Genomic DNA, 23079 nt, shown 5'->3' on the forward strand with positions numbered 1-23079 from the left:
GTGATGGGCCATTTCCTTTTCCAGCTCATTTCACAGATGAGGAAACTGAGGTAAATAGGGTAAAGTGACTTGCCCAAGCTCAGAAAGCTAGTAACTATCTGAAGCCAGATTTGAACTCCAGGCCCAGTCTCCTATCCACTGCACTACCTAGCTACACTTACCTTTTATGATAATAACTAATAAAAATAATGGTAACAAATTACAATCATTTAGTGCTTTAAAGTTGCCAAAGAATTTTCAGTTTGGGTTTTTACTTGAATCTCAATGCAACCATCTGATCTTCCATGATCCTACTTAGGGAGTTTAAACAGATACCTGAAGAGGATAAAAGATAACCCTAATTAGGTCCCCTGATCAACTTAGCAGCAATATTAGCAACAGCAGCAACAGCATTATTACCATCATTATCATTATTAAATTATATAAAATAATACAATTATACTGAGAGTCTGGACCTGTGATTTCACGGGTATAGGGAGCTCCCATGAGGAGAAATTCATTTTACCAATAAAGGCTTCTCAGTAATTTATAATTTTGGAAGCAGTAAGAGGACTCCACAAATTTCATATAGCGTTTAGGTTTTTCGGGGGGAAATTTGAACCCAGGGCTCCTTGGATCCATGGCTGGCCCTCTATATACTATTCCATATATTTCTCTCTGGTTTAAATGACATATAATAGTACAAATTACATAATAAGAACATATCAAATAATAAATATGAAAAATATGTAGGAACAAGATGAAGTACATCTTATGCCATTGCCCAGCTGTTTGTCCTAAGGTTGCTTTCAGGGATTGGCTCATGTCCCAATACTTTTATTTAACTTCAAAAACCAATTCTTTTATTCCCTATGCAATAATATTAGAGATAAAAGAATAATTGGAGGTTAGAAACTTGTCCCAAGAATGTTTCTATCTTAATTCCTTTGAATATAAGATGAGAAGACCATCTTATGTTAAAGACAGATCTGAGCATATGAGCTCCCTACTCAACAAACTTCAGTGGCTTCCTGTTGTTTTCAGAATAAAACAGAAATTTCTCTTTTTAATTTTAAAATCCTTTACAACTTGATCCTGATTTATCTTTCCAGGCTCCGTGAATATTTCTTCTCCTGATCTCTATGATCCCATGAAATTATCCTTCTCTTTTCAGCTCGTACCTGACATCCCATCTCCCCCCTGCTATAATTCTGGCCTGGTCTTTGTATAGCATGCCTGGAAATCATCTTGTCTCACCTTCCAACTCAAAGTTTTTGCCTCTCTTAAGACTTAATTCAAAAACTAGCTTTTGAGCAAAGAAAAAAAGAATCACCTATAAGAAAGCAAAGAAAACATGGAGAGTTGTGAATATAATTTCTCCATTATTATGTGTGCTTCTTGAAAAAGAAATTTGTTAGAAGACCCAACTCACTTCTAGTTGATCAATGATGGACAGAAACAACTACACCCAAAGAAGGAACACTGAGAACTGAATGTAAACTGTTAGCACTACTGTCTATCTACCCAGGTTACTTATACCTTCAGAATCCAATACTTAACGTGCAACAAGAAAATTGGATTTACACACATATATTGTATCTAGGTTATACTGTAACACATGTAAAATGTATGGGATTGCCTGTTATCTAGGGGAGGGAGAGGAAAATTTGGAAAAATGAATACAAGGGATAATGTTATTAAAAAATTACTCATGCATATGTCCTGTCAAAATTTTTTTATAATTATAAAATTAATAAAAAAAAGAAAAAGAAATTTGTTACATATTTTTTATCTTTCCTGATGTCCTACTAGACCCGTGACAATATTTCGTTTGTCTTGTTTCTATTTTCCTTTTCTATCTTTCTTCTATTTTTTTCTAATTTTGTATTTAGTTTTAAATAAATATTCTTTTTTAAAAAGAATAAATGAATATGAAGAATAAAAATAATTTTTAAAAGAACCATCTTTTTCATAAAAACTTTCTCTGATACCCTCAATTATCAATTATCTTTCTCCTAAAACACCTTGTATTTAATTTAATATTCACTTAAATGTACACACTTAATACTATGTCATCTTTGTTTTAATTTCCTTGAGGGTGGGGAATATTATTGATTTTATTTTTATCTGCAGCATCCAGAACAGCAAAGATAGTAGTGTTTGGATGAATGAATGAACACATAAATGAATGAAAAGATAAATGAATGAAGAGTGAGGCAATGTGATATTATGCTAAGGATTCTGGAGATAGGAAAGAACTGAGGTCAAATCCTGTCTCTAACATTCACTGTCAGGGAAACATGAGCATGCCTTTTCCAGTATGGTCATACAGCTTCCCCATTTGTAAAATGTGGCTAGAGACACTTTTACTGTTAATTCATCAATTAGTTAAAACAATCAAATGAGCTCATACTTTCAAAATGTTTTGCAAACCTCAATAGGAGCTATTCTTCAAACTCCAAGCATTTGATTTTTGGTTCTTTAGAATTCATATTGATCTTTCTTTTCCCTACTCAAATGTCCAGATTTTTCCTCCTCTCAACATAGAAGGAATTGATGAATAAATCATGCCAATAAGAATTATTTTCAACATTATTCCTCTTGGGAAAAGTTACTATGTAGCCCGGGAAAGCAAATCAAAGCATCAATTAAGTTGGAAATTGAATACCAGCCCAGGCTTTTCAAACAGAAAATAAAATTGATTTTTTTTTTCAAAAGCAAAATTGCAGATTGGAAGAACAACTTCTTTGAACCTTTTTATTATGTAATAAATGTTTGTTGGATTTTATTGAATTCATATGGTCACACAAGCACAAAGTAGTATAATTCTTTCTTTTTTTTTTTTCCTGAGGCAATTGGGATTAAGTGACTTGCCCAGGGTCACACAGCTAGGAAGTCTTAAGTGTCTGAGACCAGATTTGAACTCAGGTTTTCCTGACTTCAGGATTGGTGCTCTATTCGCTGCACCATCTAGCTGCCCCAAAAAGTAGTATAATTTTTGGGAAAAAAATGACCCAATTGTCATTTTATAGATGAGGACACTAAAACCCTAAGATGAAGTGTCTTATCCAAGGTTATCCAAACAAGGATTTGAAAGCTTATATAGGTAGTAACTGCCAGAGCCACAATTAAAACTGGCATTGTCTAAACACCAAAATCTTTCCAATATTCCACAAGAGAGATCATCCCTCGCTTTCATTTTGTGATGTAGAGGTACTTGCCCAAGGTCATTTGGCAAGTTAGTGGGAAGCATTGGACAAAGTCCCAGTCTCCTCAGGCCCAGCTCAGTGTTCCACAGTGGGCCCTTTTTTTGTCTTCATACCACCACAATCTGCATGCCATATAGTTTAATAATACCTGTTGATTTACTGACTTATGGATTGGTACAAGAACTATAAAACAGACAATTCTGTAGAGTTCAAATCAGGGACTACCATAGCAAAAATCCATACAGGCATGAAATCCTTCGGTTTACAGAAAGATGGGCAATAATAATAATAATAATAATAATAATAATAATAAGCTGGGTTACATAATCCCTAATGTTCCTTACAACTCTAAAAATAAATATTTTTACTAGGGAAAAATAAATATAACTGGGATGATTTTTTTATTATTTAAGAAGGGGGAAAAAGAAAAATTAAAATTAAGACAATTCTGGCATTTGATCTCTTAGTCATCAGATTTACAAAGATGGCAAAAGTGAAAAAGTAAAATGTAGGAAAATAGTCATACTAACATCCTGTTATTGAATTTTGGAATTGACTCAACTATTCTGGGGAGAGGGGGAGATCAAACGATACTAGAAAAGTCACTAAAATTCATTTGCTCTTTGTTGCAGAAATATCCTTTTGAAATGGGACATATAGCCCCAAAACTGATCTCAGAGTCAATAATATAATTGAGAGATGAAGTACTTTGCATGGGACCATATAGCCAGCCGGTCAAAGGATTTAGACTCAGGTCTCCCTAGTTTTGAGGCTAGCTCTTTGTCCCCTTTTTCATGATACCTTTCCATTGATAAACTCCACTAGTAACAAAGAATAGTTTATTCTAGTAAAGATTCCCTAGAAATGACTAATGTCATCCAGGATTCATAAATTCTTGAATACTTTAGTCACAGAAGTTGGACATTTTTGATTAGTGTGCCTCTTTCCAGGCTTCTTAAAGATCAGGGAGATTTTTTTGGCACAGAAAATGATTTCTTTTAGATTATCTCTACCTCTCTATGATTTGATCAATGGTCTTCAAGAGTTATGTGATGAAAGATAGGAGTAATATTTCATAACATCTCAATTTTCACTAACTTTGCCCTTGAACAATAGATACAATCCTTCATCATTTGCCCTATATTTATAATTATTTCATACTGGTAAAACGAAGAATTTGTTTTTCACTGGGACAGTTAATTTTTAAGAACCTGGAGTTGTCTTTATATCATTATGAAGCTTTGGAAGTGGACGTTAGTGGAGAGTTCACAGACTATACAATTCATTTGGGATCAGACTACATATGCACAATTTTCTAATTCTAAATATAGTTTATACTTTACCATTTTTAAGTGTCACATAAGTCTAATATAAAAAGCATAGAATACAAGGGATGAAATGTATATATTTCAATGGCAAGTCTGCTCCTTCATCCTCTGCATTCTTATTTCAGTTGCTATTTGTAGACTATAAGGCCAGAGTAGCACCCTTGCAGTCAGCCAATTATTAGGCCTGGAACAATGATGCTCTCTGCGGATATATTATAATAGTTCAGTTCCTGTGCCAAAATTTATTAATCCAATTGCTTCTATACAAATTCTTCCTTATTCTTGGGAAGAAAGATAGGAAAAAAAGAGAAAGAGAAAGAAAGAGAGAGAGAAAGAAAGAAGAGAGAAAGAAAGAGAGAGAGAGAGAAAGAAAGAGAGAGAAAGAAAGAGAGAGAGAGAAAGAGAGAGAAAAAACTTTCTTTTTTCTTTCTTTTTTTCTTTCTTTTTTTCTTTCTTTCTTTCTTTCTTTTTTTCTTTCTTTCTTTCTTTCTTTCTTTCTTTCTTTCCTTCTTTCTTTCCTTCTTTCTTTCCTTCTTTCTTTCTTTCTTTCTTTCTTTCTTTCTTTCTTTCTTTCTTTCTTTCTTTCTTTCTTTCTTTCTTTCTTTCTTTCTTTCCTTCTTTCTTTCCTTCTTTCTGTTCTGTTCTGTCACAGATTGGGCACAAATAATCCATAGGAACATTTAGGGTGGATTCTCTAACTTTGTATGTATCACGTTTCTTCTGAGCTACTTCAATCTCCTAATTACCCCAAGCTTACAAAAGCTCCCTCAGCCCCTTGGCACCAACTGCTGGTTACACAAAAGATCATTATTAGTAACAAATAATATAAAACTCATTTATCTAAGAAAACAGCCAGTGGAAATCAGAAAAGTTATACTGGCCAGAATGTACCAGAAAATCCACAATCGTGAATAAGTTCTCTAGGTAGAAATGAGTCAGGAACATAGAAAGAGGTATGCAAAGGACTTCCCAACATGGTCTCCAGGTTTTCAGTGTAATATACAGTGGCATTATCTGTTGAGGAAGAAGAGGAAGGATGGCATTATGGGTTTGAGGAGAAAAGGGAAAAATAATAGTGTGAGCAGTGTGACAGAGTCACTTAGGAACTCAGCACAAACCAACAGGGCCTAATCTGACCCAAAGAGCTTTTTCTCTGTAGCTTCTAGGGAGCCAAACTGGTGATCAGAGGCACACTGAGGAGCTCGCTTCCCCTATATGGCTGCAGTTCAAAAAGCCTTTATTTCCCTCTAGGAGTCTTCTCTGAAGAATTTGTGAGGCCATAAAAGGTTCCTCTCAAGAAACGCTGGAACTGATTGACCTCTTTTATTGGGTGTGCTAGACATGTTCTCTCAGACGATTAGGCGTCATCACATTTCCCTCCACAAATGCAACCACATGCAAAAGGCCCCAAGCTTCATTGGCTATTTAGTTGTGTGTGAGTGAGTGTATAGAGACAGAGACAGAAACAGAGACAGAGAGAGACAAAGAGACAGAGACAGAGAGAGGGAGAAAGACAGAGAGAGGGAGAAAGACAGAGAGACAGAGGGAGAAAGACAGAGAGACAGAGACAGAAACAAAAAGACAGAAAGAGAAAGAGAGAGACAGAGAAAAGGGAAGGGAGAGGGGATAAAGGAGGGAGTGAAGAGAGAGGGAGAGGGAGACAGAGACAGATAAAGACAGAGAGAGTGAGAGAGAGACAGAGAGAAAGAAAGAGACAGAGACAGAGAGAGTGAGAACAAGAAAGAGACAGACACAGACAGAGACAGAGAGAGGGAGAAAGACAGAGAGAGGGAGAAAGACAGAGAGACAGAGACAGAAACAGAGAGACAGAGACAGAAACAAAAAGACAGAAAGAGAAAGAGAGAGACAGAGAAAAGGGAAGGGAGAGGCGATAAAGGAGGGAGTGAAGAGAGAGGGAGAGGGAGACAGAGACAGATAAAGACAGAGAGAGTGAGAGAGAGACAGAGAGAGAGAAAGACAGAGACAGAGAGAGTGAGAACAAGAAAGAGACAGACACAGACAGAGACAGAGAAAGGCAGAAACAGAGTGATAGAGACAGAGACAGAAAGAGAGAGAGAGAGCACTTGGTGGGGGTTAGGGAAAGCACTGACATCTGGGGAGATAGTGGTATCAACACTGAACCTTGAAGGGTTCCAAAAGGGGAAAGAGCATTCCAGAAATGGGGAGGGGTCACCTTTACAAAGTCACATACACAGTAGAGGGAATACTATTTATGGGAAAGGGCATGAAGGCCAGTTGCCTTACAGTGGGGAGTAGGTGAGGGCTGGGAGTGGGATAAGAGTAGTGTACAATCAGCCTGGAAAATGTGGACCCAGCCAGAGCACAAAAGGCTCAGTGTGCCAACTGGAAGGGTTTGACTTAGAGGCAATAAGATACTCTTTGAGTTTTTTCAGTGGATATTTCAGTGCATATTCAGTCTCTGTCCTCAGTGGAGGAGGTCACCACTGCTCCGAATAATGCTAATTCAGCTTGTCCTCCTAAAGGCTCTGAAGTCAACTGCGATGAGCTGAGCCCCCATTTCAGTGGATTGTGGCCATCAAGAAAACTAGAAAATGTTCCTCAGCCTTCTTTACAGCTGGATCAGTGTCTGAGATGTCAACATAGCAGCTAAAGGCACAATCACTCAAATATTTACTGAATTTATCCTATATACAAGACCTGGAGGCAGGTATTGGGAATTCAAAACTGCCAGAGTCTCAGGGAGCTTATAGGCTGCTAAGTGAGCTGTCCTGCTTCTCCATTAAATATACTGTATATATAAAATAACCCAGGAAATGTAATTTCTAGGCACAAACAACGTGAGCAATGGAAAACTGAATTTATGTCACTGATTTCCATGTTCTTTTTAATCAACTATCCATACATTGCTTCGCATGGACAGGCAAATAATAGTTCCCTTACTATTACACACTAGTGCTAACACATCACTGACTTTTTAATCAATAGCAGATGCTCATGAGTCCTTTTAAAAACTCTCCTTTATTGCTGGGTTATCCTAGGATGTCCACACACACTTTTAAAAGGGGGAAGTGAGGGTGCTTCTCAGACCAGGGTAATGATATGAAGTGAACGTATGAATTGGCTCCATTCCCAATCATTTTTTTCCATATCCATCTCCGGGAACACAGGCGGTCCTTTTTGCTATTTCACTCCCTTGATGTTATTTTTCTGCCTGGGCTGTGTTAACTGCCCATGCAATTTATGACAATCTTTTTCTATCTAGTGGCCTTCTTACTCTGGAAACCAGCTTTTCTTGGTCCAGCAAGGCAGAAAACAGAGGGGCGGAAGAAAGGAATGCTAAAGAAGAGATGGATGGTGAGAAAATTCAAAGTGGTTCTAAAGTAGTTAGCTAGCTCACTAGTAGAAGCTGATGGAGTGAAAATATTGAAAATCCAAAGGGAGAACAAATTAGGAAGCCTAAATAATGTGGTTTGGAGAGTTAGGGTTCATTGTTGTTATGGTGGGGGAGGTTAGTCGGTTTAGTTTTAGAGGATTATAATTTTATATGATTTATAAGATGGAGGATTGATAGCAGGCCGATCTTGGAACCAGGTAAACATAGATTCCCAGCCTACTTCTCTGGAAGACCTTGGCCATGGTCAAATTCATTACCTTCTTAAAGTCTCCAAGTAACTTTCTAAAACAATGAGGCAGACAGGAGATGTCTATCTATAAATATATCTATAAACATAACTTGAACAGTCACACAAAAATAACTCAACATTTTTACCTACATACTCATTTTTATTAAAAATCTTATATGTTATTGTATTTAACAATTACTTTAACAGATTTAACATGTATTGGACACCTGCCATCTAGGGGAGGGAGTGGAGGGAAGGAGGGAAAAAGTTGGAACAGAAGGTTTTGCAAGGGTCAATATTGAAAAATTACCCATGTATATGTTTTGTATATAAAAAGCTATAATTTAAAAAAAGAAAAAAAATCTTATATGTTATTTTCACCATGTTGAACATATATTGGGTTAAATGTAAATACTATTTAACATTTATTAAAAATCTTATATGTTATTGTATTTAACATATACTTTAATAACATATATTGGATTATTTGCCATCTAGGAGAGGGGATGGGAGAAGTGAGAGGAAATTTGGAACAGTAGTGAAAAATTATCCTTGCATATGTTTTGAAAATAAAAAATTTCAATAAAAAAATCTCACATGTGACTATGGATAATGAAGCCATTGAGAGAGATTATAATGATGTAAATAATAATAAAAGGGAGATATTTCTGTGGCCTGGAAGATTTCTTGACTTGGTCTTGATCTTGGTGGATGAGAAGGATTTAGAAAGAAGAAGAGGAGAAAGAGGAGGAAGAAGAGAACTCTATGCCTTGGGGACAACATGAGGAAAGATACAGCAGTGGGGAATTGTCATAAAGACTTGTATGAAAACCAATCTGAATTTTAGAAATAGAAAGAAGCTTAGAGTCATACTCTAACTGGCAAATAACATAACTGAGCAGACACATAGAGTTTTTGTCTTTGAACCTCACATCAGTCCTGTGATAATGTAGGTATTACCATTGCTAGTTTACAGAAGAGCAAATTAGCTTCTGAAATGTCATATGATTTATCCAACATCACACGGGTCACCTTATACACTTAATAAAAGAGTTTGATTTCCCTTTTCCCCTTTCAGAACAGACATTGGTATTAGTTCTAATCAATAGCCCCCAAACACCAGATGTGGTGCTCTGCTACCAAAGGGATATGGGATATATCAGATTTCTCTGACACCGACTCTTTAACTTTCAATAGGTCCTGCTTGGTTTCCTTTAAAACTAGACATATTTATTTTTCATCTCTTTAATTCTGATAGTCCATTTTGAGTAACTTTTATATCATAGGTGGTGGATAGTGGATAGTATGCTCAATGTTGAATCAGAAAGCGTGGACTTCAAATCCCACCTTAGATCTCTGACCATGGGCAAACTATTTAGCAATAAAAGAATTGAACACCAAGGTCTCTAAAATCCCCTTGAATCCTGTCAATCCTACCCATTATTCTATGATTGAGCTGGGCAACAAATATGTATTTTAAGCAAATGGGTCATGAGATCAGGGAGCAGAAACCATGAGATTCCAGGTTGTCCACTGGTGAATTTGGGAAGGATGGGTGAGGAGCTGTCAATTTTTTCAAATCTTCTGCTAGCTAAAAATCACTCACATTTTCTCAAATTCAGAGAAAAGACCTTTAAACATCTCAGCCTCTGCTCTTTCCACAGAAGACTGAGCTGGGACACATGCATGACACTCACTTCAAAAAATTAGCATATCAAACAGGTCCTGAAACACAGAAAGATTGACTCATTCTACTGATCATTGCATTTTAGTAAGAAAGAGAGAACCCACAGATAGGAAACCTGTAAGTGAATAAAGAGACACAGCATTTAGGGTTAGCAGATTCTCATTTGTGTGGAATATGCAAATAGTGTTAAGTTCTACTTATAAATGAAAGACATAGGGGCAGCTAAGTGATACAGTGGAGAGTGTGTTAGACAGTTGTGTGACTTTGAGTAAGTCATTTATTTCTATTTACCTCAGTTTACTCATCTGAAAATGAACTGGAGAAGGAAATAATTTGACATAAAGAGATCCCTTAAGCATAAAGGGATACATTGTCCCACAGGCTGCCATTCAACCGGTGGCAAAGGCTCACACTCAAAGAACACCAAGCTCCAGGAGACATCTTTGCCAAGAAATCCCCAAATGGGGTCAGGAAGAATCAGACCTGACTAAAATAACTGTAATGACTGTGTAAGTCAACAGTGATCCTTCACACTAGTATCAAAGAAGAATTTTCTCTGCATAAATCTATTGTTTATTAGAGAAATTGTGCATTAGAGAAATTTTTCATTAGATTGATGTTTTTCCTTCTTTATGTTCGCTAATTCTGACAATTGCAGAGAATATTTAATTAGTTTATCTCCTGAAATGCTTGTGGGCCTCCATATAAGTCCAACTAGAGTTTAAGGCACGCTATGGATCAGCATTCACTCGAAAACTTGACTCATGAGTCGCCACTAATGTGTGCAATTTTACCAGATAGCCAGATGACACAGTTCAAACAAAAACATTGAATCAAGCAACTTAGCAAATAATATGACATGAAAAAGTCCCTTAAGCATAAAGGGATACATTGTCCCAAAGACTGCCATTCCACCAATGGCAAAGGCTCGCACTCAAAGAACACCAAGGTCCAGGGGACATTCAAGAAGAGTATAGACATAGTGGACAAAAAACCAGCCATCATATGGAAAGGAATACACCAGGAATCCATGTGGCTGGGGCATATACATCTCAGGGATACTGATAGTTAGGAGAGAGACATGTGACCAGAACAATTAGATTCTAAAATCTTCTGAAAATGACATCATGGCTCTCAGAAAAAAAAACCTGGAAAGTCCTTCATGAACTCAAAGTGAAATGTACTGTGTAGAAAGTAATAGCGATGCTTGGGATGACCAACTGTAAATGACTTGGCTATCCTCAGAGGTACAATGATCTCCGACTACACTGAGAAACTTATGAGAAATGCTATCCATACCCAGAGGAAGAGTTGACTGTGTCTGACACAGATTGAAGCCAAAAAAATAAAAGATGACACTGCCCTATTTTTGTTGTCCTATTTTAGCTGTGACAAATGTTGTTGTTGTGGTCATCAGTGGGCGACTCCCTGGACATTCATTGACTTTGATAGCAATCTCGGGGATTCCTTGCTTCAGGAGTTCTGGCCACCTTGGGTCCCATTTCCCAAAATAATATAACTAGAAAGTCATTTCCAGATGTTGTGAGCTCCCTGACATGAGGAATGGTCTTCCTTTTTTGCTCTAGCACTTAGCACAATGCCTGGTGCATAGTAAATAACTAAGAAATCTTTATTCACTGATTAACTCATTAATAATTACAGGAAGCTCTTTTGATCCTTACTAGAGTCTGTGAAGGGAGTGAAGGGTTGGAATCAAGGAGTCAGGCAGAGATGTGTCTTTTTTGTTTGTTTGTTTGTTTTTTATTTTGTTTTGTTTTTGTTTTTTGTTTTTTGTTTTGTTTGTTTGTTTGTTTTTTTACTTTTTTGATCTGATGCTGAATCCAAACCCACTCTTAGGCAATTATGTGAAAACTCCATTTTCTGCTATGATGCTGATGAACCATCCAGGTTTCACTTGAATCCAATAAAGTCAGCACAAAGGCTTTACAGACCTACAGCATAGTAGGCAACCAAATAGCCCTCCTCTTCCACCTTGCTTTGGGAACCTCCCCAGCTAATTTAGCTCAGGCAGTATAGGCAACAACCATATCATCTATGGGTATGTCCCTGCAAGGTGTACCACCAAGGCAAGAAAGAGGAGAGAGGTGAGGGCAACAAAAGCATTGCGTGGGGCAGACTTATGGACGGCCCATGGATGGACCTTCTCCAGACAAAACATTGATGTTTGGCAAAAGCAGAGGCAACTGAGGCAAGACAACTATTGATAGACTCAGTGTCCACAAGTTTAAGTGTGCCTCCCTGGGTGAACAGTTTAACCTGTATATATATATATATATATATATATATATATATATATATATATATATATATATATATATATATATATATATATATGAGATAGAGAAACACAGACAGACAGACAGAGACAGAAATAGAGAGATAGAGACATATGGGGGGGAGAGAGAGAGACAGAGAAAAGGAGAGAGACAGAGACAGAGAAAAAGGGAGACAGATAGAGAAAAAGAGACAGAGAAGAGAGACAGAGACAGAGAGAAATGGACACAGACAAAGAGACAAAGACAGACATAAAGAGACAGAGAGAGTGAAAGAGGGAGAGAGACAGAGATACAGGCAGAGAGAAGGGAAGAGAGAAGGGAAAGGGAGGGGAGGAGATAGAAAAGGAGGGAAAGGAAAGGAAAGGAAGGGAAGAGCAAGGAAAAGATGGAAATGAAAATGAAGGAGAGGGAAGGGGAGAGAAGGGAAGGGAAGAGAAACATAAAATCAAAGCCATGAATAATTAATTTTCTGATTGCACAGAACTGAGCAGAAGTACTACACAATTATGCTAAGATTTCTTTCTCTCCCATGTAAATGACCTTGCTAATATGTCTTTCACAGTTTGTTGACAACTATCTTGTACTCCAAGGATTTATTATTTCTTGCTTCCGGCATAAAATTCTCCAAGTTTGAACACACAGGATTCAGTTGCAGCTGCTAAGTCACACCGAAAAAAAAAGAAAGAAAGAAAAAGAAAAGTCACAATTCTGTCAAAGGAATGCAGATACTTGGCCTGACCACATTTTCTGCCTCTTTTTGTCGCCGATTTTTTTAAACTTCTCTCACTGAAACAATCAGCATTTTGAGCCTTCTGAGTTCTTCTTCCTTTTCAGAGCATATATGTGAGAAGAGAAAGAGGTTAAGACTGAGCTGGTCCAAGGGAAAAAAAGAATGATGGAAGTAAAAGAATCCATCAGGGGGGAATAAGGGCTTTTGTAGAGTAAAGAAAAGAATAGCAGACAGATAGCAGGAGGTTTAACTGAAACCAGCAAGAGAAAGCTGACAGAGAGGAAAGGGAAAAAAGGATTCATGTAGTTATCAAAAAAAAAAAGAAAGAAAAAAAAAACAATTCATAGTCAAAATAATGGAATTGATGACATTTGAAGACATCCAGAAGAAATGAGAATAAATCAGAGCAAGAAAGAAGAAAAATGGACATTTTAGATCATTTATTTGGAGTCCTAAGTGTTATTCTTGAGAATAATATCCCACAACTCCCAATCTCATATCAGAATCAAGAGATGTAGTGGGGCAAAGAACCTTAGAGATCACCCAATTTAATCCATACATTCTGCCAAATGAAAAATTAAGGCAAAAAGAGGAGATGTAATTTACTTAAAATCATCTAGATGGGAAGGAATTAAGGTTAGTATTTGAATCTAGGTTGTGTATCTCCATATCAAGCGTTCTTTGCATTATTCCCCATGGTATACATCATCCTTTGCAATCAAAAATACTCTACTTTTCTACAATTAATGAGAGGGAGGGAGAGTATGAAGAGAAATGTGGAAAATGAGAATGTTCAGAATGATTTTTCCAATAGTCTTAATAGGTTGTCCTGGATCACTCTATCAGAACCTTGCATGCTCGAGCCCAGATATTTTCCTCATTTGGATGCCATAAATAGAACTATGTCAGGATACGTGCTCATACAGCTGGTAATGATCCACTCTATCTAGCCACCCTAGGTCACTGGCACTGGGAACCAGAGTCTACTAATACCTGCCGTTGTTTCTGGAAAGGATCTATCAAGAGACTGCTCAGTTGTAGAATTCGCCAACCTTATGACTTCCAGACAAAAACATTCCTTGGCTAGCACTCCCTCCAATGTGTCATCTCCAATTATAATGGCCACTGTCTCCTGCAGCTATCCATTCCAACTTTTGGTAGCTCTAATTGTCAGGAAGTTTGTCTTGACTAAAGATCATATGCTTACCCTCATGTTCTCTATAATCCAATGACATCAGTCAGCCCTCTTGATGTCTTTTACACAAGCTGCTCCATACCCAAAGCATTTTCATTGGCTGGCCTCCATGCATAAACTGTTTGTGCTCCTCACCTCTGTCTCTTGCATTCCCTGACTTCTTTTAAATCCCAGCTAAAACTCTACCTTTTAAAAAACCAAAACAAATCAAAAAATAAAAACAACTTTTCCAGATTCTCTTTAACGCTAGTGTCTTCTCTCTGTTAATGATCTCCAATTTATCCCATACAGATTTTGTTGAAATGTTTCCATGTTATCTCCCCCATTCAAATATAAACTTTTCTCTACATCAGCAGCACTTAGCATAGTGTTTGGCACATAGTAGGTTCTTAAATCCTTCTTAAATTGGTCACTTCATGTTTGTCTTTTTGATAATTCATCAATTGTTCCTTATGCTACCCTCTGGAGTAAATACATCTAGACTTAGTTAGATGTCACAGCCCTTCAAATACTTGGAGATCTCTCACGTATTTCCATGACTCTTTCCTTTCTTTCATCTAAACCTCACATAACATGCTCTCAAAGCCTTTGCCCAATTCTGCTCACTCTACACTAGATACCCCATTTTTAAAAGTCCTTCCCAAAATATGGTCTTCAGAGGTGAATTAGACATCATAGATGTGGTCTGAGCAGAGCAAATGGGGGAGGGGGGTAGAGAGAGGAAAAGCTCCCTAATCCTGACCACAATAGTGATCTTGAGCCCAGATAGGTGCTTCCTGACTGGGATCAGAAGTATTATTTGTGTTTCTTTCTTCATCTCTTTCTCTTTCTTGCCTAATGGATTTATATTTTCCTTAATGCACAATTTGGCTTATTAAGTTATTCTCTTCAATGCTTTTTTTTTTTTAACTTTTATTCTATATAATATCCTTGGAAAGTTTTACACAAAGCTGTTCTAGAAACTGAAAAGTCTACATCAAAGATTCTTAGACTGGTCCATTCATTTATTTTACATATGCATTTTGATGCCTCTTTCAATATAATTGCACAATTTACTTTATTCTTTTAAAAAAAAACATAAGTGAGAGGGGTATCATAAATTTCACTTTCCCACTAAAGATGTCCATGAGGGAAAAAAAAAAAACTTAAAGAACTCTTAGTCTAAGTTATCCTTATCCTTATCAGATTAAAAATTATATAGTTTGAAATGCCTAGTGGGGACATTCTATAAAAAGTTCTGATTTCAAGGAATAGAATCTTCAGCTGAACACAAGGGCAGTGGGCCCATTTTGTTTATGATTTGATTGGCTTCTATTTATCCAGAGAAGTTAATTTCCAAATATATGTTCTGGTCCTTTTTGAAATCAGTTTTACTATGAAAGAAGAGAACAGACGAATGAGAGATAGACTGAAAAATGATCCAGAAAGAGAGCATGTTGAAATAAATAATGTTTTTGCCTCCTTCTTCCAACTCAAGATAGTAAACCCTCCCATTAAGTTCTTCTTAAGGGTCACTTTTTTGTTTGTTTGTTTTACCCAAAGCCCAGTATACTTCCTGAAACTATAAGTATTCAATAAATACTTGTTGACTTGATGTGAGTATTAAAAGTAGGAGAAACTCCCACCACTACAAACCTGCCCTATCGCCTCATCTTCTGTCCCTCAAGTTAGGAGATATGAGATAAAGAAACCATTAACTCAATGATATTCTCATATTCTCAATGATGTCTCATGAAAAAAGAGCTGAAGGCACTGCATGGGTTGACCTAGATGAATCTGGAGATCCCTTCCAATGCTCAAATAATATACTTCTTCCCAGTCAATAATTTTTTCTTTCTCCACATAAACACCATTTCAGATCAATGCATGCAGAAGGAAGAACTAGGTTTATTTAAAAAAGGTATCATTTTGGGATATCAAACATTTAATTGATTGATCCTAGTTCTGCCTGATAAAACCAAATGGAATGAGTCTAATTTCTTCTACACGATTGCTTTTCAAAGATCGACATTTTCACAATTAAGACATCTATACATAGATGGTGGGGAAAAGCCAGGAAGTTGCCTGAACTCTGCCCAGTTTCCCTTAGAAATGCTAATGAAATGTCTAAAAGAATTCTGGAGTGATAGAATTCACTGAAAGGTAGGGTAAAGTACTTTTCTCCCCAAGATAACTAAGAAGGATCATAGGAAAGGTCTGTCTTACTTGGGTAAGAGGGGAGCAGAACCTAACATAGACAAGCCAACAAAAGGTTCTTATCCACAGCAGAGATCAGCATCCAAGTCAAAGCTTGAAAAAGAAAGCACAAAAACTGACTGAAAAAGAATTCCTTAAAAAATAGAATGTGAAAAAAAAAATCACTGAAGAAAACAACTCCTTTAAAAGTAGAATTGGACAAATGGAAAAGGAAATACAAAAACCTACTGAGGAAATAATTCCCTAAAAATTAGAATTGGGCAAGTAGAAGCTCATGATTCTATGAGATATCAAGAATCAGTCGAACAAAATCAGAAGAATGAAGAAATAGAAGAAAATGAAAAGTACCTCATTGGAAAAAGCAACTGACTTGGGAAATTATTGATCTACTTAGTGGGGAAAAAGTTTGGACAGCATCTTTCAAAAAATTATAAGGGAAAACTGCACTGATATCCTAAAACCAGAGGGTAAAATAGTAATTGAAAGAATCTACCAATACTTCCTGATAGACATGCCAAAATGGAAACTTCAAAGAATACTGTGGCCAAATTCCAGAACCATCATGTCAAGGAGAAAATGCTACAAGCAATTAGAAAGAAATAATTCAAATATAAGGGCGCTACAGTCAAGATTACTTAGGACTTAGCAACTTCTACATTAAAGGATCAGAAGGCTTGAAATATGATATTCTGGAAGATAAAGGACCTTGAATTAAAATCAACAAGCAACTACCCAGCAAAATTTAGCATAATCCAGAAGAAAAGATAGACATTCAATGAAATAGGGGACTTTCAAACTTTCCTGATGAAAAGACGAGAGCTGAACACAAGACTCAAGAGAATCATAAAAAAGGTAAGCAGGAAGGAAAAAGAAAAACAAGGTAATGAATAAGGTTAAACTGTTCCTTTGAGAGATGATATTTTTAACCCTTAAGAACTATATGTCTATTAGAGTGGTTAAAAGGAATATACTTAGAGGTGATATTGAGGTAATTTAAAAAAAAAAAAGAGAGAGAGATTGTACTGGGAGAAGACAGAAAAGAGAAAATAGGGTGAATTACATCACATAAAGAAGCCTGAAGGACCTATTACAATAGAAGAAGAGAAGGGAAGAGAGAGCATTGTTTGAACCTTACTCTCATCACATTTGGCTCAAAGAGGAAATAACATACACATTCAGTTGGATAAAGTAATTTCTTACCCTTCGGGAAAGTAAGAGGTAAAGGACAAAAGAAAAGGGGGAGTGCTGACAGAAAGGAGGGTAGATTGAAGAAGGCAGTGGTCAGAAGTGAAAGTATTAATGATGAGAAAAAGAGTGAAAGGGGAGAGAAAAGTATAAATAGGGAAAGTATGATAAGAGGGAAATATACAGTTAGAAATCATAACTGTGAATGGAAATTGGAAAAACACTTCCATAAAATGAAAGCAGATAGCAAAGTGGATTAAAAAACAAAATCATACAATACATTGTTTACAAGAAATACATTTGGAATGGATGCCCATCAATTGGAGAATGGTTGGGTAAATTATGGTATATGAATGTTATGGAATATTAGTGCTCTGTAAGAAATGACCAGCAGGAGGAATACAGAGATGCTTAAAGAGACTTAAATGAACTAATGCTGAGTGAAAGGAGCAGAACCAGGAGATCACTATATACCTCAAAAATGATACTGTATGAATACATATTCTGATTGAAGTGGATATCTTCAACATAAAGAATATCCAATTCAGTTACAGTTGATCATTAATGGACAGAAACAGCTACATCTAGAGAAGGAATACTGGGAAGTGAATGTAAAATGATCGCACTATTGTATTTCTACACAGGTTACTTATACCTTCGGAATCCAATTCTTACCGAGCAACAAGAAATTTGGTTTTACACACATATATTATATTAAGGATATACTGTAACACATTTAATATGTATGGGATAGCCTGTCATCTAGGGGAGAGAGTAGAGGGAGGGAGGGGAAATTTTGGAAAAGTGAATACAAGGGATAATCTTGTAAAAAAAAAATAATTACCCATGCATATGTACTGTCAAAAATTATAATTATAAAATTAATTTTAAAAAAACAAGAAATACATTTGAGGAAGAGATGTATACAGAGTAAAAGTAAAAGACTGGAGCAGAATCTATTATGCTTTAATGAAGTAAAAAGCAGAAGTAGCAATTCTGATCTCAGACAAAGCAAAAACAAAAATAGATCTAATTAAAAGAGATAAGGAAGGAAACTACATCTTATTAATGAGTACCATAGACAATGAAGTAATATCAATACTAAATATATATGCACTAAGTGGTATAGCATCCAACTTCTTAGAGAAGTTTAATGAGTTACAGGAAGAAATATATGGCAAAACCATACTAGAGGGGGATTTTAACCTCCCTTTTTTAGAAGTAGATAAATCTAACTACAAAATAAACAATAAAGAACTTAAGGGGGTGAATGGGATTTTTAAAAAGTTAGCTATGATAAACTTCTGGAGAAAACTGAATGGGGATTCAAAGAAATACACATTTTTTCTCAATGATACATGGCACCTATACAAAAAAAAAATGATCATGTGTTAAAGGTATTTAAACTTTACAATCACACACAAAAAGGCAGAAATATTCAATCATTCTTTTCAGATCATGATGCAATAAAAATTTCATATAACAAAGGGCCATGAAAGATAGATTCAAAATTAATTGGAAATAAAATATTCTACTCCTAACAAATGAGTGGATCAAAAATAAACCATAGACACAATCATTAATTTCATCAAAGAGAATTGCAATAATGAGACAACATACCAAAATCTATAGGATTCAACCAAAGTGATACTTAGAGGAAATTTTATGTCTCTAAATGCTTTCATGAATAAAACAGATAAGAGTAGGTCAATGAGGGGCAGCTAGATGATACAGTACATAGAGTGCCAGCCCTGAAGTTAGGAGGACTTGAGATCAAATCCAGCCTTAGACACTTAATATTTCATATCTGTGTGACCCTGGGCAAGTCACTTAACTCCAATTGCAAAAAAAAAAATCAGAAAAAAAAAAAGTAGATCAATGAATTAAGCATATAGTTAAAAAAAAAAAAGAACAAATTTCCATTTCAAATTCCCACTTAAGTACCACATTAAAAATTCTGAAAGTCAAAGGAGAAATTTTAAAAATTGAAAATAAGAAAACTATCAGACTAATAAATAAAACTAAGAGCTGGTTTTATGAGAAAAAAAAAACAATAAAACAGATGAACCTTTGGTCAATCTGATTAAAAAAAAACAAAAACAAATTGTCAATATCAAAAATAAAAAAGGTGAATTCACCACCAATGAAGAAGAAATCAAAGCAATAATGACAACCTGACAACCTGGTAAATATAAATTGCCCTGATTAACAGAAGAGAAAAATATTTAAATAGCCTCATTTTAGAATAAGAAATTTAACAAATGATTGATCAACTCCCTTAGAAACTCCCTAAGAAAAAAATCTCCAGAATCAGATGGATCTGCAAGTGAATTCTACCAAACATTTAAAGAACAATTAATTCCAATATTATATAAACTATTTGGAAAAATATAGCCAAAGAAGAAGTCCTACCAAATACCTTTTATGACATAAATATGGTGTTGATACCTAAATCAGAAAGAGCCAAAACAAGAGAGAAAATTTCTTTAGTGAATATTGATGTTAGCAAAGAGATTATAGCAAGTTAGCTCTCTATGACCAGGTAGGACTTATATAAAGAATATAGGAATAATTGACTATATCAACAATAAATCTGACAGAAATTATATTATTATATCAATAAATGCAGAAAAAAAACTTTTGAGAATATACAGTACCCATTCCTACTAAAAATATTGAAGAGTTTGGGAATAGATGGAATTGTTCTTAAAATGATAAATAGTATCTATCTAAAACTATCAACAAGCATTATCTGTAATGGGAATAAGATAGAAATGTTCTCAATAAGATCTGTGGTGTAACAAAGATACCCATTATCACCACTCTTATCATAATAGAAATGTTGAAGGAATTAGAATAGGCAATAAGGAGACAAAACTATCACTCTTTGCTGATGATATTATGGTTTACTTAGAAAGTGAAACTACTAGAAGTAATTAACAACTTTAGCTAGTCCCTGGATATAAATAAAGCCATATAAATCATAAGAATTTCTATTCATTACCAACAAAGCTCATTAGCAAGAGATAAAAAGAGAAATTCACATTTAAAATAACTGTAAACAATATAAAATACTTAGGAGTCTACCTGCCAAGACCAACCCAGGAACTAAATGAACACAATACATAACATCTTTCATGCAAATAAAGTCAGATATAAACAACTGGAAATATATTAATTGTTCATGGATAGACCAAGGCAATGTAACAAAAATAACAATTCTACTTAAATTAACTTAAGTGCTATACCAATCAAACTACCAAAACATATTTTATAAAGCTAGAAAAAAATATAACAAAAATATGTGAAAGTCAAGAATATCAAGGGAATCGACAAAAAGAAAATGCAAAGAAAAATTGTCTGGCTATATGATTTTGATTATATTAAATTTAAAAAGTTTTTACACAAACAAAACCAATGCAAAAAAGATTATGAAGAAAGCAGAAAGATGGGAAGCAATTTTTACAGCAAATGTTTCTGATAAAGGCCTTCTTTCTAAAATATGTAAAGAGTTGAGTCAATTCCAGAATGGTCCAAGGATATGAAGAGGCAGCTTTCAGATGGAGAAATTAAATTATCTGTAGGTCATATAAAAATGATCCAAATAGCTATTGATTAGAGAAATGTAAATTACAAGAGTGTATCTCCTCACAACTCTCAGATTAGCTAATATGACAGAAAAGGGAAATCATAAATGTTGGAAATGTGTGAAAACTGGAAACTTATTTAGATAGGTTTTTTTCTTTTCTTTATTTATTTAAAATTTAAATACAAAATAAGGAACCCCCCCCCAAAAGAAAATCTGGCTATATGCACAGAATATAAGATAGGATTCAAAATATATAGCAATAAATTTCTATTTCAAGTGAAAATTATCTTTACATATAATTTGGAAAAAAATAAAACCCTATTTTAAGGAAAAAAACCATATCTACTTGATTATAAAAGAGGACTTAAATAAAGTTTTCTTTCAATGATGAAAAAAGTGCAAAGTAAGCAAAACTGACAATAATTTATATATTACAATGATGGAAAAATGAAATAGATGAATGTGATAATAATTTCCATATCTGTAAATAAATTAAGTCTAAAGCAAGGAAAATTCAACTACTTCATATGAATACTCTGTTATTCCAATAAATCTGTGAGTTTGTTTATGACAATGTTCTTTCTAAAGATACAAATCACACAGTTCATATATACCTGATTATCCCTTGAGATGTTTGTCAATGTCCTCCCATATGTATACTTCAGGAAATTCATCCAGTGTGAAGAGGAGCTAAATCCTATTTTGATGACTAATTATAGTATGGAAATAATCCTAGCTTCTCAAAGACTAGGCTAGCAAGCACAGCTCTGTTGGTGATTTCTATCACCTTAAAAATGCTTCACATGTTATAAAGTCCGTGAAGAGACTCTGATTTCCAAGAATCAGCATATTCAAGTACAGACAAGTTTATCACTAGTAGGCTGACCATTTGATAATAGATTCTAAGGTCATGACATTTTATGAAACAAAATGGTCCTCAGTCTTTTGTGGCTTCTGAAGTGATAGTAGCAGACAGATAGAAAAGGAAATCATAAATTCATAAATCATAAATTCTTTATACCATTTATCAACTTCATATACAAGTTGGCAAGATATATTTTTAAAAAATCATTCTGAACTTTTCAAAAAGTCTATGGTGATTCCTAAGAGATTAATTGTCATCCCTATGTCCATCTGTAATAATTATTCCATTGCCTCTTAAACTCTCCTGCTCAGTGTCAAGAAGTCCATTACTCAAAAACAGATTATTATTTTCCAAAACAACAGGTTTTGCCAAGTTTGAAGTATTCTTAAACATGGGTTTTCAATTTCAACTTAAGCTCAGGGCCTCTTGGCTCTCAAGCTCATTTACTCTTGGCAAAAATGTGACTTCCTCATTTTAAGACAAAAGACTCAAAGATTTCTTTGATAGGGAACAGCTCTTACAAAACAACATGTCTGGTGTGTAAGAAATTAAGTGACTCAAAACTTAATGGATTAAATTTGTCATAAAATAGGCATGATTTCAAAATCTCACTTTTATTTGGACGAAGTTGCAATCACCTTTCTCCCATATCTACCCATGGTTAAGGATGGGATATATCTTGTAACCCTTAAGAAGGCAAGATAGACCATTTTAAAAAATTCCATCCAAATACTGGTCCAGTTTCCTTCAGGACAGGGCAGATCATGGGAAAGAAAAGAAAGCCAGAATTTTGTTTTTGTATGGACATAATCGGTTCGTTCATTTCTAAAGAACATGTAAGCAGCAGCTCTCCTTACTGAAGTTGTGCAAGTTTCTATGAAACTTGTTAGTAGTAGGTTCAATTCTTTCTCCCCAGTGCTTACATTCCTCCATATTTTGTGAAGAAGCCATCACAGCTGGGAGTTAAAGCAAGGACACTTTGATATGAAAACACAATCATTAGTGGAAGAGGCGAAGACATTTTTCCAGGAGGATGCTGATATCCCAATTGTGTGATATCAAGAGTCTCAGCTGAGGAGTCTCAGCTAAGGACCACTTAAATAAGGGGAGGCAGCAACACAATTCCCAGAGAGCCCATTTTAGTTCAACTCTGACTAAACCAACAGCTTGAAATTCCCAGCATTCCTGAACCATAACAGGTATAATATTTACCA

Source organism: Sminthopsis crassicaudata, chromosome 3 (genome assembly GCF_048593235.1).
Source record: "Sminthopsis crassicaudata isolate SCR6 chromosome 3, ASM4859323v1, whole genome shotgun sequence".
Taxonomy (NCBI): Eukaryota; Metazoa; Chordata; class Mammalia; order Dasyuromorphia; family Dasyuridae; genus Sminthopsis; species Sminthopsis crassicaudata.